Below are 18342 nucleotides of genomic sequence, written 5' to 3' on the forward strand. Positions count from 1 at the left end.
TCAGCTTAGTTTAGTTACTTACATATAATTTACAAGTTCAGTTTTATAGTATATCAGAGGTGATGTTATAGAACATGAAACCTAGTACAGAAGCAGTGAGGTATGTATGAAGGGAAAACGATACTTTTATCTGTACGTTTGATCAGTGAAACCTAGAACAGAAGCAATGAGATATGTATGAAGGGAAACCAATACTTTTATCTGTAAGTTTGATCAGTGAAACCTAATACAGAAGCAATGAGGTATGTATGAAGGGAAAACGATACTTTTATCTGCATGTTTGATCAGTGAAACCTAATACAGAAGCAATGAGGTATGTATGAAGGGAAAACGATACTTTTATCTGCATGTTTTATCAGTGAAACCTAATACAGAAGCAATGAGGTATGTATCAAGGGAAACCGATACTTTTATCTGCATGTTTGATCAGTGAAACCTAATACAGAAGCAATGAGGTATGTATGAAGGAAAACGATACTTTTATCTGTAAGTTTGATCAGTGAAACCTAATACAGAAGCAATGAGGTATGTATGAAGGGAAAACGATACTTTTATCTGCATGTTTGATCAGTGAAACCTAGTACAGAAGTAATGAGGTATGTATGAAGGGAAAACGATACTTTTATCTGCATGTTTGATCAGTGAAACCTAATGCAGAAGCAATGAGGTATGTATGAAGGGAAAACGATACTTTTATCTGCATGTTTGATCAGTGAACCCTAATACAGAAGCAATGAGGTTTGTATGAAGGGAAAACGATACTTTTATCTGCATGTTTGATCAGTGAAACCTAATACAGAAGCAATGAGGTATGTATGAAGGGAAAACGATACTTTTATCTGCATGTTTGGTCAGTGAAACCTAATACAGTAGTAATGAAATGTATGAACAGTGAAGGATTAAAATATCTAAAACAGTACCTTAATTACTAGGTGACTTTTTCAACACAAGTACTTGCCATTGGTGGATATCGATGACATTGTTATGTACAGCAATGCCAAGTGGACATCAGGACAAGATAAAAACGTTGGATTAGGGAATCGAACCTTGATCTTGGGAGTAACGGGCTAACGCTTTTAACCACTAATAATAACTCTAGGACATGAACAAGAGGAAACAGAATTGGCTGCTTGCATTTCTCATGAGCTCTGGTCCCTTGAATTGAGGTGAAGCTTTCAAAAAACTGTTTTAATTCTTTGAGAAATAAAAAAATGCTTATTGTTTTTACTGGTTACGATCTCAAAAGATGTCGAAAATTGGTGTCTTGACTAGTATTATGACCAAGAGTCCATGTTTTTTAACTTACTGTGTGAGATGGGAACACGTTTTCTCGGAAACTAATAAAGTTCTGTGTATCTAGGTACACTTGTCAAAGCTGAGTTCGGACCCGTGAAGATTTGGGTTCTACAGAATTGGTCTTCAGTAACCCATGCTTGTCGTAAGAGTCGACTAGCGGGATCGGGTGGTCAGACTCACTGACTCGGTTGACTCTGTCATTGTATCGATCGATGCTCATGCTGTTGATCACTAGATTGTCTGGTTCAGACTTGATTATTTATAGACCGCCGCCTTATAGCTGCAATATTGCTGAGTGCGGCGTTAAAAAACAACATTTATGCATTGATGCATGATATTTAACTTAGTGCACAGTGTCTGCAATGGGGACAAGTTATCTAAAAACAAGTCATATGGTAAAATGGCTGAATATATTAATCTATGATGTACTTGTCAAGATTGAGTTCTGGCAACTGCGAAGATCGTTGCTCATGATTACTTCATTCATCATTGGATGGTCTGGTCCAGACACGGGCATTTACAGACCGCCATCACATAGAACGAATATTGCCGAGCAACAACAAATAAACTTCCTGATGGAACAATTTGAGGAAAAACTTGATTTTGACTAATAAATGTCGTCTGCTCACATGTAAGACATCACGCGAACAATATATAACAGCATAGAGTGTGTGTGTCATTAAATACATTGAATGTGTGTGTTATTATGTTTCTTTCTTTGTTGACACATGTCATCATATCCCAGTTGCGTAGATCGATGCTCATGATGTTGATCACTGGATTGTCTGGTCCAGATTCCATTATTTACAGACCGCCGCTGGAATATTGCTGAGTGCGGCGTTCAACAAAAAATATAATAACTTTCTAATTAAACTTTAAAATAGGGCAAAACCAGCCAGTGCCCAATCACATAAATGGGCAAGGAATGTAATTAACAATTTCATCTGCTCTAATATGTTTAAATCATCAAATTCTTCCTGAGAAGCATTTCACCTAACTGTGTTGACAGAAGTACTATAAAAGTGGAATTTCTTCCTTAAATCACACCAGTAAATGTTCTGTAGACACTGGCAATAAATTATCATTACATAATTCGTGATGAATATTTTCAATCAACATCGATTAACTATCGTTATTGATCACATAAATAATGGACACATACGGCTGTGGAATTGCAGATAAACTTTGAATCAAAGAGGAACAGTAGGTTGTCTTGATAGACCAGTAGATATAGATTGGACCTACACGGAAGATCGATATAATCGTGATGAAGCACTAATTGTGCTTTGTCCACAATGCACATTGCAAAGATATTGACATGACCCTAATGTGTGTTCACTATGTTTGTGAGTTGTATATGAATGAATATAAACATTTCGGTACTCAGCATAAGCTTCAAAACCCAGCGGTGAGTTTGACAGGAAGGTACACCTTTCATAGTCTCCAGAAATAAGGTTCTTAAGAGCAATTCATCACTAGAAATCACTGCAAATTCTGCAAAGTTGAGCTTTTCGGAAAGGTAACATAACGTCAAAATGTGGCCAACGTTGTGTGTAGCTTTAGTTTGGACAACTGTGGTCAGTGCTGATGGGAGCTGTGGGAAATGTGATGTCCACGCCTTGTCCGGGTTTGAAGACAGGAGAGTGACCGACAATGTGATGTGGACGGACCAGAATACAACCACTCGAGCTGAGTGTGTTGCCCAGTGTGGCAAATATGACCTGTCTGAGATGTGTGGCTACAACCCAAACTCGGGGGTCTGTGTAGCATACAATACAACGTTCACAGACCCGTCAAGTGCCAGCTATAATGTCGACAGTGGATACAGAATGTACTCGTTATGCAAAGGTGAGCTGGACATTGTTGTAAAATACCATCGGTTCACTGTGGTTCACTTGAAACATTCAAGTTCAGCTGAATACGATTAAGTGCAGCAACAGCTGAGGCATCACGTATGGAAATGATGTTTTTTTTTCTCTCTCTGTGTGAGTGAGTTTGGTTTTACGCCGCTTTTAGCAATATTCCAGCAATATCATGGTGAGGGACACCACAAATGGGCTTCACACATTATACCCACGTGGGGTACAATCGAACCCGGGTGTTTGGCGTGACGAGCGAACGCTTTAACCACTAGGCTACCCCACCGCCCCTGTATTTCTCTGTGGAATGGAATCTATGAAATATGATAAGATGTGAGAAAACGATATTGCCCGTTTATATTTTAACATTTATCATGGGAACGAACGTCCATGACGTATTGCTGAAGTAAGGTATCATATTTTTGCACTGTGAACAGCGGTCACATTCAAGAGCAGTTGATGGTGTCTGAACGATATCCCTGATGTATTCTGGTATTTTCTTGATGAAGTTCTTTCTCATGTAGTATTACATTCTTTCCTTTATGATTTAAAAACAAATTCTTTTCTTTATACATTCCAAGCTTTCAACGAACCCGCCAAGTCGTAGTATGACGAAGACATTCTTTTAAAATGGCCTTTAAGTTATCGAAGACACTGCAAGTCCCTGTGTAGAGATGTACCAGTTTGGGGAGCCCGGAACCTGTGGTCGTGGGTTCGAATCCCAGTTAACCATAATTATGCTAATATGAAGTTTGTCAAACACCGTACACGTGGTCATGAAGTTCCCAGAAGTGGTAAAAGTGGACACATATCACCTTGGGTTGCCCGCCCCCAGCAAGCTGGGATTCGACACAAACTGGCGATTTGGTGCCTTATTCTTGGAGTGTGGGTGCGAATTCCATATGAACCCCAAAATTACTTAGTCTACAATTTTACATCATATCAGAAAATGGTATGGCACATGTGTTACATCTGACTTCTTTCTAAAAGCTTTGTTACTAAATCTTGTTTCAACTTTCAACGCAGACTATATAAAACTTAAATTCTATTTTAAACTGAATTGTAATTCTCTAAATAAACTTCCCTCAAACAAAAATGGTTTGGGGCATATATAAGATTTTGTTTTTCACCAATTTTTATAACCTGGTTTGGTATATATAGCGATCAACCATCATCATCCGTGTTTCGTTTCCGGAGCAGAGCTTTTCAACTATTTCATGTTTCAAGTTAATATCCAGATCTGGGGCGGTGGGGTAGCCTAGTGGTAAATGCGTTCGCTCATCACGCCGATTGGCTCGTCACGCCGAAGACCCGGGTTCGAATCCCCACATGGGTACAATGTGTGATGCCCATTTCTGGTGTCCCCCGCCGTGATATTGTTGGAATATTGCTAAAAGTGGCGTAAAACTAGTCATTCACTATTATCCATACTAGTCTAGTGGTACCTTGTGATTATTTGGGGTTTATTATTTTGGTGCTCTATGATGTCTGACCTATCAGATAAACACTTCAAGTTTGCTGATTAAATTGTACATGCTAGCACAAATATGAGGGTATTTATCAAAATAGTTTGGAATTAATCAGCTGGGAGTGTTCAGTTTTACGCCACTTTATCGATCTTTTGGGGTTTTTTCAGCATCTTCACCACACTTTGGCACGTGCACCTCGACTTGTTCTGGGACGAACGTGGTCTGCAATGACGGCTTTTGTGTGTGTGACATCATGTACCTGAAACTGGGCAGCAGCTGTGTCCAAGGTAAGAATTAAACGTACGTAACAGGTCATCATTACATACATACACACACACACACATACATTTGTATAGCGCCGATATCCAGTACAACTGCTCAAAGGCGCTTTGTTTTCCCTCGATCATTGGATGTCCATCACAACGGCATATCGTATTTTCAATCTCAACTCCCTGGGGATCATACATCTCTTGCTGCCTACTAGGCGCACCGAGTTAATGTGGCTTTCCCATCCTTACGAGGTACCCATTCACAGCTGGGTGGACTGGGACACATAGTCACAGTACTTTGTCCAAGTTTACTGCACGTTGCTGTACCCGCAACTAGGTGTTTGCACGTATTCATGTGGCCACCATCTGGCCATCTACCAACGGATTCGTGGGTTCTTTTAAGTGCACAGGTTTGTGTACTGTACACTAGGGGTTGTGACAACACTGAAAGAGTCTGCACACAAAGTTGACTCCAAGGTTTTTTACACCCGGTCACAGGTGGGCTCGATCCCGGCACCTCCAAGCTCGCTGGATTACTAGCCTGGCGCCTTAGCCAGCTCGCCCACCATCATTACGATTGATAATAACAAGCTAAGTAACCAGAAGATGACAGAGGACATTCCGCCACCACCCTCTCCCTGTTCAAAAACTGATTCTGGAATAGGTGGACACAATCACATTGTGTGGTATGTCAAAAACAAATAATAAGGCTTCATCGGCGTTACACTGACTGACTGACTGAGTTTGGTTTTACGCCGCTTTTAGCAATATTCCAGCAACATCACGGCGGGGGACACCAGAAATGGGCTTCACACATTGTACCCATGTGGGGATTCGAACCCGGGTCTTCGGCGTGACGAGCCAACGCTTTAACCACTAGGCTACCCCACCGCCCCTCCATCGGCGTTAGAGGTGGATGGGGTAGCCTAATGGTGCATGACCATTCTTCCTGACACGGTGAGAGGTTACATGATTTTGTCATAAAGTGCCCATAATTCACAGAGATAAATACACTTGCACAACACTCACACAAGCTCTAGGGATACCTGTGGAAACTCCTTTAGGATAAGACGGTAGTTATAAACACTGACAGGCATTCGAGTGCTTGCACAACGGAATACAGTAAACACCGTGAAGATCAGTGCTTGTCGTAAGAGGCGACTAACAGGATCGGGTGGTCACATGTCGTTGCATCCCAACTGCTTAGATGGATGCTTATTCTGTTGATCTTTGGATTGTCTGGTCCAGACTCGATTATTTACAGACCACCGTCATATAGCTGGAATATTGTTGAGTGCGGTGTTAAATAACAAACCAACAACCATCACCTGGGATACGCGAATGTGATGACAAAGATTGAGCTCAGGTCACAATCAGTTGAAGTTGAGCAATGTTGGGCGCGGAGAGTCCTTGGATGGGTAACCGTGTTTAGCCGCTTGACTCCTGTTAGTTTCTAAGACTTCAGTCCTGCCCCACAACGAAGCACATGTGATACATGTGGTCTCACCTTAGGCAAGCGAGTTTGTTCAAAATTGCCTCTGTCCACCCAGCAGTAAAATTGGGTACCTGGTATGATACGATGGTAGTCTGAATTTGAACCTTGAGCGCCTGACAGGCGACCGGTTGTATTCTCCACAGGGAGTGTTCTGTACTCGTTGACCAGGGGTAATATGTCAGCGCTTTGAGCATGCAATGTGCATGGATAAATGCGCAATATAAATGGACTATTGTTATTATAATGTTCACTCATATAATACGACGCGCTTTTCATTCCAGACTGCGGTGAATCTGGATACGGATCCCGCTTCACCGTCTTTCAGAACAAAGTACTCAATGGCTACAACGACAAAACTGTTTCATCCATTGAAACGATAGAGGCGTGCATGAGTCTGTGTCAGGCGGAAACGGATTTCATTTGTGTGACCGCCGACTATAAGCATACCACGGACACTTGCTATCTGAGCCAAACAGCTTGGAATGATGCACCATCGAGCTCTACTGTAAATAGCACAACATATCATCAGATAATTCGTAATTGTGCAGCAAATGCTTCTTGGTCGGTGTAAGGTTGTCGAGTATTCCTATAAACAGAGGGCAAAAGAAAAGATTTATCATATGAGATCAATTTCAAAAGTTTGAAATGTCATACGTTGGTGATAAAAACTATTAGTTGTACTGGCGCTCAATCAGCCCTCAAACAACAATTCTACACGGTTTGATTTATTAAAATATATTTCTATTTAAGACTATTAAATGTTAATTATCAAAATATTGCATAATGTCAAATATATTTCTTGTTTAAAGTTTTAAACATTGATAATCAAAATATTGCATACTGTTAATATTTTTCTATTAAGACTTATATGATATATGAGATATATGTTGTATAGTGGTACAATGATAAAGTATCGAGTCAGTTTTGTTCAAAGCCAATTCGAAAGATATGTTGTACTCTGCTGCAAAACGAACAGTTTTCTGCAGTGTTTCGCTTTACTTCCATGACCTCTTCACGTGTACACAGCAACTGTAATTCAGAATTTACATGTCTGTTAAATGTTTAGCATAATTCGTGTTACTAAAGTGGCACGGGGGGTGGGGGGGGAAGGGGAGCCTAGTGGTTAAAGCATTCGCTGGTCACGCGGTAGACCCTGGTTCGATTCCCCACATGGGTACAATGTGTGAAGCCCATTTCTGGTGTCCCCCGTCATGATATTGCTGGTATATTTCTAAAAGTGGCGTAAAACTAACCTAATTGTCTGGTCATGACTCCATCGTACAAGTTGTGCTGGTCGCGTGGCAGGAGTACTGTTGTGTGGCGTCATGCAAGAATTAAATATTATATTTTAATTTTTATGCAAATTATGTGAGTTGTGGGTGTTAATTATGGGACAGGACATGTTCAGTCTATTCGCGAACATCTGGAATCATCACTGACTTTCGGTGACCCTTCATTTACATTTTCTTCTGTCTGCAACGCCCAATGGAGAATAATTATCAGCTGGTCGATATTTATTAGGGTTTCATGAAGGACATTTGCACATTGAAACATCAGTGCAAGAATGGATTACCAGTGATTTCTATCCGGTGCACAATTTACTTGTCTTTTCGTGTGTTAGTGACTGGCACCACTTTGGGAAGAATTACCTTTTCGCGAACATCTAGTTTTATCTCTGTTTGCGGTGTTTCATAAACGCATGCACATAATGTTGTTACGGTGGTGGGGTAGTCCAGTGGTTAAAGCGTTCGCTCGCCACGCCGACGGCCCTGGCTCGATTCCCCACATGGATACAATGTGTGAAGCCCTAAGCAACGGGGATACGATGACCAACCGAGTCAGTGACATCACTAGTTGCCTCAAGCCACCATCATGACTTTCTGGAGATCAGTTCTAACCGGATGAACAGGCTCAATGGAATAATGCTCACATTACATTCACTAAAGAATCTAAATATCCAGTGGCATGAACGAAGAGGCGACTAACAGGATCGGGTGGTCATACTCGCTGACTTGGTGTACACATGTCATATGTCGATAGGGATGTTGTTGATCACTGGACTGTCTGATCCAGACTTGATTATTTAGTCCGCCGCCATATAAACTAGCGTCCAAAAGAATTCTCAAAATATGTCAATCTGTTCGAAAATAGCTAAAAGCACATCTCTCGAACACAAAATGTTTATGCCCAGTGAACACTTGCACGTGCATTTCGTATTTAGTGAAAAAACAAACGAATTTACACGCGTAAAATGGAAAACGTGCACAAAGTTACCTGTATGAAAACAGGGTATAAAGCTGACCAGGTGTATTCACTTTCATCGTGTTAATTGATTGACAACCAGGAACATGCCTCGATTAACCCCAGCATGGAGGGAGAGAGCAATCGGTATGCTACAGATGGGAGCAACACAAGGGCATGTGGCTAGGACCATGGGATGCTGCAAATCCACCATCGCCAGACTTGTCACACGTCTACGACAGACTGGCAGTACTGCAGACAGGCCGAGGAGTGGTAGACCGAAGGTCACTGCCCAACAAGAAGACCGGTATATACGGGTGCTTCACACCTAAGGAACCGATACGTCTCTGTGACAACAGCCTTGGACATTCAGTCAGCAGACAGACAGCAGACTCCGCCATCGTGGTCTCCGTGCCTATCGACCGTTCAAGGGCATGACGTTGACGTGCCAACACCGACAGGCCAGGATGAGATGGACCAGGACTATACCACACTGGCAGCAGCGAAACTGGCGAAGAGTGCTCTTTAGTGACGAAAGCAGGTTCCAGCTGTTCTGGAAAGTCTGACGGACGAGATCGCCCGTTCTGTCCCCAATTGAGCACCTTTGGGGACGACTAGGACGTCGTATTCAGAAACGCCAAAATCCGCCATTGACGAGGAACGCTTTGGCAGTTGCCCTGCAAGAGGAATGGCTTCGGATCCCTAATTATGACGTCAGAAGACTCACCTACTCAGTTCGACGCCGGGTTCGGGCCTGCATCACAGCTAGGGGTGTCGACACCCGGTATTGAACAATATATGCTGCCCAGAAAGTTGTAACAGCTCCCAATCGATTCTGCTTTGGTGATCGAATACTGCACAATGCACCCCAATGTCATTCATGTGCCATTAGATCACGAGCTGCGTCGTTTCTCTTCTTGTTATCCATAAATACTGTTGCTCAATTATTGCTTTTACAATAAAACTTTTAATGTCGCCATAATTTGATTTTGTTTTGTTTTAGAACAGAAAAATATTTGTTGGCGTTTCTTTTGGCCGCTAGTTCAGCTGAAACATTACTGAGTGCAGCGTGAAACAGCAAACAACTGAAAACAGTGGCATGAACAAAACGTGTTAACTTTCTGTAACTGAAAGACTGTTGAGGTTCTTGAGAGACATAAAGAAGTTGGTATTCAAGTATAAGACAAATATTATGGATGTCAACTTCTTTTTTTATTGTATACAGGGGCGGTGGGGTTGCCTAGTGGTTAAAGCGTTCGATTCCCCACATGGGTACATTGTGTGAAGCCCATTTCTGGTGTCCCCCGCCGTGATATTGCTGGAATATTGCTAAGAAGCGGCGTAAAACCCCACTCACTCACTCACTTTATTGTATACACAACGTTTCTGGGCTATTCCTTGCCCCTTTGTCAGGTGTCAAACAACGTTTCTGGGCTATTCCTTGCCCCTTTGTCAGGTGACACCTGTATACAATAAAGAAGAAGTTGACATCCATAATATTGTGTCTTATACTTGAAAGACTGTTAAACCGACTTCTTTGTGCAACAGGATCCGAATTAATCTCTGTTTTACAATTATGAACATAATCCCCGATGTAGGCTGTTTAAATTCCAAATCGCCTATGGGTAGCTCCATGCCCCCTGACCGCCATACGGTAAGAAGTTAGACAATTGCTGTTACCTTGCCTGGCAAGGGTGTTATGTAGGAAAAGCAAAGAGAAGTTGTTATCCATAAAGTTTGTCAACATTGTACTTCCCAACTTCTAAAATCCCGCTGAAGACCCGGGTTCGATTCCCCACATGGGTACAATGTGTGAAGCCCATTTATGTTGTCCCCCGCCGTGATATTTGCACGAATATTGCTAAAAGCGACGTATAACTAAACTCACTCACTCTAAAATGTCACTCATAGAAGTTATCGTTTGACTTTCTCTCCATGTGTTGTTCTGGATTAATAAATGCTCACATAGTTAACCACAAGTTAAGAAGAGTCTTGAGCTGATTTAAGCAAAGCTGTTAACCTATTTGAAGAACAGAAAGTATGTTATATCATATGTTATGTTTTATCAAAATATTTATTTTAAAGAACAATGCACGAAATATCAAAATTTGTTGTAAGGCTTTGGCTGCTGGGTCAACATGTTGTTGTCCATAACGTTTGTCGATATTGCACTTCCTAACTTCTAAAATCCCACTCAAAGAAGAAGTCGGCTCAGTTTTTGAAAATATTGAAACTGAGGTTTCCCGAACGGTCGCGATTTTATATTGTGTTGTTTTGAAATGATTTAGCATTTTACACTGAATACAAACTAGTTTTAATATTAATTTGTGATAATCTGGTCGTTATACTGTCCTTCGCTGACAGGTTTTTAAAAAGTATAAATATATTTATTCTTAGTACATACATTTTTGTCGTCACGATATGACTGAAATATTGCCGATGTGACGTAACATATTAACTCACTCACTCCCGAAGGATTGATGAAAGACATAGATGTATGTGTGTTATATCATTTCGATTTCAGTTCCCTGGTAATTTTTCGTGATTGAATATTTCTTATCTGGTTTCAGTTGTTGAACCAAATGTGAATATATTTGATAATTGGAACGTTATTTCATTTGATTATCTATTTTGTGTAACATGTCTGTATATAATGTAACATCATCATAATTTATGCACCTATGTCATTAAAGTGTATTTTTCCCTTTGTCCTTTCCTGTTTTTGCGGAGACCATGCGTCATTGACATGATAAGGAATTTTAAACCAATTCGAATAACTGTTATTTTGTTGGGACAAACGACTACAAAACTATTTCCAAAGGTTCAAGGCGAGTTTTCGTTGAGTCATCATCTGTATATTCCCGGTGTTAGATGTTTACATATGTTTTAGAGAAGGATTGATTTTCGAATGTATTCATTGGACTAGCGATGTCATAATGGCACACCACAAAGTACAATCTCCACGGTCCGATTGCCCCCGTCCACGTGAACATCATGTCACAAACAGTGAAGAACTCTTTCAATTGCGTCTTCTTCACCAGCAGTGAACGTCATAGAATATACACATTGATCACTAAAATCATTAATTACTTGTTCTGTTATTATTAAATTTGATCTGCTTATACAATGTCTTAATGTCTATTATTGATTATTGACAGAATGGGAATATGTTGTTTTAGATAATCGTTCTGTTTACTATGGAACCAAGGAGAAAATAATGTTTGGAATAATAGTCAATACGTAAAAACAATATTGTATTTTACAACTGCTTTTAATACGATATTTACTTGTTGAGGTCGTCCATATCAAGACGTACTGTGTCTTTAGAGCCATTATGGATTACAGAGTTATCTATTTGATGTTGAAATTCTGTATTTACCTATGAATATAAAATCGATGTCCTATATTTGGGTGAAATATCATTAAATACTAAAACTACTTTAAGTCTTCCTCAATGAGGCATTGGTCTTCAGACAATGATTGTGTAGAGATGTCTCTGATAAGATGGCATTCCTGATAAGAAAGAAAATACTGGTCGATGACGGATTATATCGGTGAAAGATAGTAGGCTATGACACGACTATAGTCTGTTTGTAGTGAAAACGTACCGATGAATTTCACTTTAAACAAGAAAGAAAATCAAATAAAGTGAAATTAAGATTGCGAATCCTCATAATTTTACCTTGCCAATTGAACATTTAAATTTTATTCAACTTAGGATAAAAGTTGTTTAACAAACGATCATAGATTCAAATCGCTATTGTTGGTTTGTATTACAAGGGGTTAAGTGCAGTAGTTGGAACACTGAAACAAATGCACACGTGTGGTACGTGATGAGCGTTAACTTAGACCAACTCTACTTGTTCTCGGTGTTTCATTTAATGTGCACACACCCTTGTAATACAAACCAATATTAACGATTTGAAACTAAGATCATTTGTTAAACAACTTTTATCCTAAGTTGAATAAAATTCTGATATTTAAATGTTCAGTTGGCAAGGTAAAATTATGGGGATTCGCAATCTTAATTTCACTTTTTCCGATTTACTTTCTTGTTTAAAGTGAAATTCATCGGTACGTTTTCACTGCAAACAGACTATAGAAATTCTTAGCATGAATTACGAAGACTCATCACTATGCGCTTTTTCACAGTCTGTTACTGACAGGGGCGGTGGGGTAGCCTAGTGGTTAATGCGTTCGCTCGTCACGCCGAAGACCCGGGTTCGATTCCCCACATGGGTACAATGTGTGGAGCCCATTTCCGTTATTGCTGGAATATTGCTAAAAACGGCGTAAAACTCACTCACTCGCTGTTACTGGCATTCCTCCATAATGTCGTATATCTTCTATACCTATTTCGTTATTACTTGCGTTCATGAATATACTCAGCGGCAATAGAAACGTCAGTACGAATTCAAAATTGGATAGGCACTGTAATCAAATCATTACAGAAATGGACATAAGAAGCGGATCAAAAACATTTTTGTGTACAATTTCTTGACACATCAATGAATAACTCAGCACAATTCCAAGACATTACGTGAACGTTTGCAGTCTATTCAGACTCTTGACTTCAGTAATTTAGTGTGACAACCACGAGCGGCAATAACTGCAGCACAGCGTCTATGCATGGAGTGCACCAATCGATTGATGAAGGCCATTGGCACCCTGAATCACACTCTGAGAAAGGCCTGGCGCAATAAATCGGCTGTGTTCGGCCTTGGTATGACATTATTCAGTCTCCTCTGAATTTCATCCCAAAGATGTTCAACTGGGTTTAAATCAGGACTAAGGGCTGCCACTGCATAATGTTGACACCGTTCTGCTGTAGGAAGTCCCGTGTAGCTCTGGCAGTATGGGCCCGGGCGTTATCATGCTGGAAAATGTTGTTCCGGTGACGGCCGAAATGTGGTATGACGTGGGGTCTGAGAGCTTGATCGATGTAGCGCACCGCTGTGATGCCGCCTCCTCTCCCTGGACCAAGGTTCTGGAACACCACAGGACCCACTCTCTGGTTCAGGTCTATTCAACCCCATACCATATGCTTGCACCTCCCCATGAGTCTCTTTTCATAACACATTGGCCACGCTGGCCACGTCGTCGCCATATTCTTGTTCTGCCATCTGCAGTTGATACGCAGTACCGACTCTTATCTGTGAACAGAACAGTTCTCAATTGCCTGTATCGCCAGTTTTGGTGTTGTAGGGCGAACTGTAGACGTTCACGCCGATGAGGAGGGGTGAGGATAGGTCCCCGGTAAGGTCAACGGCAATGGAGGTTCCCGCTGTTAAGACGTCGGCGTACTCTTACGTGTTGATAATAACGCAAGGAACAGAAACTTTGAATAGCAAGCTTGGCAGCTCGGATTTCAAGTTTATGTGTGTCTGTTGCTCTTCTGCTGACCAGCCTCCCCCAGTTGTTTGCCCTTCGCACGCCCCTCCCCATAAATCATTAATTACTTGTTCTGTTATTATTAAATTTGATCTGCTTATACAATGTCTTAATGTCTATTATTGATTATTGACAGAATGGGAATATGTTGTTTTAGATAATCGTTCTGTTTACTATGGAACCAAGGAGAAAATAATGTTTGGAATAATAGTCAATACGTAAAAACAATATTGTATTTTACAACTGCTTTTAATACGATATTTACTTGTTGAGGTCGTCCATATCAAGACGTACTGTGTCTTTAGAGCCATTATGGATTACAGAGTTATCTATTTGATGTTGAAATTCTGTATTTACCTATGTCCTATATTTGGGTGAAATATCATTAAATACTAAAACTACTTTAAGTCTTCCTCAATGAGGCATTGGTCTTCAGACAATGATTGTGTAGAGATGTCTCTGATAAGATGGCATTCCTGATAAGAAAGAAAATACTGGTCGATGACGGATTATATCGGTGAAAGATAGTAGGCTATGACACGACTATAGTCTGTTTGTAGTGAAAACGTACCGATGAATTTCACTTTAAACAAGAAAGAAAATCAAATAAAGTGAAATTAAGATTGCGAATCTTCATAATTTTACCTTGCCAATTGAACATTTAAATCTCAGAATTTTATTCAACTTAGGATAAAAGTTGTTTAACAAACGATCATAGATTCAAATCGCTATTGTTGGTTTGTATTACAAGGGGTTAAGTGCAGTAGTTGGAACACTGAAACAAATGCACGTGTGGTACGTGATGAGCGTTAACTTAGACCAACTCTACTTGTTCTCGGTGTTTCATTTAATGTGCACACACCCTTGTAATACAAACCAATATTAACGATTTGAAACTAAGATCATTTGTTAAACAACTTTATCTAAAGTTTAATAAAATTCTGATATTTTAAATGTTCAGTTGGCAAAGGAAAAAATATGAGGGATCACAATCTTAATTTCCCTTTTCCGATTTACTTTCTTGTTTAAAGTGAAATTCATCGATACGTTCACTACAAACTGAACTATAGAAATTCTTAGCATGAATTACGAAGACTCATCACTATGCGCTTTTTCACAGTCTGTTACTGACAGGGGCGGTGGGGTAGCCTAGTGGTTAATGCGTTCGCTCGTCACGCCGAAGACCCGGGTTCGATTCCCCACATGGGTACAATGTGTGGAGCCCATTTCCGTTATTGCTGGAATATTGCTAAAAACGGCGTAAAACTCACTCACTCGCTGTTACTGGCATTCCTCCATAATGTCGTATATCTTCTATACCTATTTCGTTATTACTTGCGTTCATGAATATACTCAGCGGCAATAGAAACGTCAGTACGAATTCAAAATTGGATAGGCACTGTAATCAAATCATTACAGAAATGGACATAAGAAGCGGATCAAAAACATTTTTGTGTACAATTTCTTGACACATCAATGAATAACTCAGCACAATTCCAAGACATTACGTGAACGTTTGCAGTCTATTCAGACTCTTGACTTCAGTAATTTAGTGTGACAACCACGAGCGGCAATAACTGCAGCACAGCGTCTATGCATGGAGTGCACCAATCGATTGATGAAGGCCATTGGCACCCTGAATCACACTCTGAGAAAGGCCTGGCGCAATAAATCGGCTGTGTTCGGCCTTGGTATGACATTATTCAGTCTCCTCTGAATTTCATCCCAAAGATGTTCAACTGGGTTTAAATCAGGACTAAGGGCTTGCCACTGCATAATGTTGACACCGTTCTGCTGTAGGAAGTCCCGTGTAGCTCTGGCAGTATGGGCCCGGGCGTTATCATGCTGGAAAATGTTGTTCCGGTGACGTGCGAAATGTGGTATGACGTGGGGTCTGAGAGCTTGATCGATGTAGCGCACCGCTGTGATGCCGCCTCCTCTCCCTGGACCAAGGTTCTGGAACACCACAGGACCCACTCTCTGGTTCAGGTCTATTCAACCCCATACCATATGCTTGCACCTCCCCATGAGTCTCTTTTCATAACACATTGGCCACGCTGGCCACGTCGTCGCCATATTCTTGTTCTGCCATCTGCAGTTGATACGCAGTACCGACTCTTATCTGTGAACAGAACAGTTCTCAATTGCCTGTATCGCCAGTTTTGGTGTTGTAGGGCGAACTGTAGACGTTCACGCCGATGAGGAGGGGTGAGGATAGGTCCCCGGTAAGGTCAACGGCAATGGAGGTTCCCGCTGTTAAGACGTCGGCGTACTCTTACGTGTTGATAATAACGCAAGGAACAGAAACTTTGAATAGCAAGCTTGGCAGCTCGGATTTCAAGTTTATGTGTGTCTGTTGCTCTTCTGCTGACCAGCCTCCCCCAGTTGTTTGCCCTTCGCACGCCCCTCCCCAGCCGGTGAGGGACGCATCGGAAGATAACTCGATCTCTGGGTCAGGGGTATAAACAGGGTTTGGTAGCTTCCCTATGTTGTTTATCCACCAATTTAATTCAGGAATAAACAAAGAAGGCATATCAACTCTAGCATCAAAATTCCCTTTATGTATGCCTAAAAGTCTATTCTTCTCAATTTCCATGCGTTTATAGTGTAACCCATTCTCTTCCCACAGAGGTTACTTGTCATACCTTGACGAGTAACCTCTGTGGGAAGAGAATGGAACACTGGGCATATGACAATGTTCCTTTAGAAATTAAGACATATTATAAGTATTTAGGATTAGTTATATCTTCTAGATTATCATGGTCAGTATCTTGTAAACAATTAGCATGTCAAGCCTCTAAAGCTGTCATTCCAGTTTATACATTTTCAAAAAACTTGTAAATGTTCCGTTTTCCACAGCATGTTCTATTTTTGATGGTAAAATTGCGCCGATTTTGTTATATGGGGCAGAGATATGGGGCACAAAATATAATGAGGCAATAGAGAAAGTCAAATCATCTTATTTTAAACGCTTTTTACGGGTTGGGAAGTTTGCTTCAAATAAGGCCATTTTAGGCGATACAGGGCGTTATCCTCTTTTTATTCTCAGCCAAGTTAGAGTGGTTAAATATTGGTGTAAATTACTAAAGATGGAACGACAACGATATCCTTATCAATGCTATAATTTATTACAAACTCTTGATGATAATGGTAAGACCAGTTGTAACTGGGTTTCAAATGTTAGATCTTTGCTATTTACTTGTGGGTATTCTTTTGTTTGGATCGCGCAAATCTTTGGCGATGAAGAGTTATTTCTATTTTCATTAAAACAAAGGTTACAAGATATGTATTATCAAACCTGGCACAATAGTATTTCATCTTCATCCTTTTTATGTCTTTATGATTCGATTAAGTCAGCTATAGAACCAGAGAAATATTTAACATCATTAGAAAATAAGGATTTGATAAGAGTCATGTGTAAATTTAGACTTTCCCTACACAATTTTAATGTCAATTTTTCAAGAAGATATAAACAAGACGATATTGTCCTACTTAAATGTGCAAACTGGTGGCAAAATTGGGTTTTATTGAAGATGAATTCCATGTATTATTAGTTTGTGATACATATAAAGATCTGAGAGAGAAATATTTTCCACACATTAAACATGTCCATAAAGACAATATGTTAATGGTAAATTTATTAAACTCTCAAAATCCTCTTGTTATACATGCAGTTGCAACATAGTTAAAACATATATTTATTGCTAGATAACTATTTCAATTTGTGCTCACGTGACATTAAAAATACATTATATATTAACTGTAAAATGGGCCATAAGGCCGTATATTACCGAATAAAGTGTCTGTCTGTCTGACTAAGCACATTTTTATTTCTCAAAGTCAAACAGTTTTGTTTAAAGCTTTACCTCAATTCAAGGGACCAGAGCTCATGAGACATGCAACCCGTGAAGGTCCAGGTTAGAATATTGATCTTCAGTAACCCATGCTTGTCGTAAGAGGCGACTAACGGGATCGAGTGGTCAGGCTCGCTGACTTGGTTGACACATATCATCGTATCCTAGTTGCGTAGATCGATGCTCATGGTGTTGATCACTTGGTTGACTGGTCCAGACTCGATTACTGACAGACCACCGCCATATATCTGGAATATTACTGAGTACGGCGTAAAACTAAACTCACTCACTCACTTACTCTGCTACAGATACCCGTGACTGCGTGCTCACGGATTTAACTTTCCCTGTAAGTACGGAGTCTACGGACAGACTGAGTTGATTATCTATGTTATTCTCTAAAATACCTAAAGATAAGGCTTAAAAATATTGTTGAGCTTTATTTTGAATGTAGAAAATGAAAAACTGTTG

Source organism: Haliotis rubra, unplaced genomic scaffold (assembly GCF_003918875.1).
Source record: "Haliotis rubra isolate DU_JTF1 unplaced genomic scaffold, ASM391887v1 Scf1359, whole genome shotgun sequence".
NCBI lineage: Eukaryota > Metazoa > Mollusca > Gastropoda > Lepetellida > Haliotidae > Haliotis > Haliotis rubra.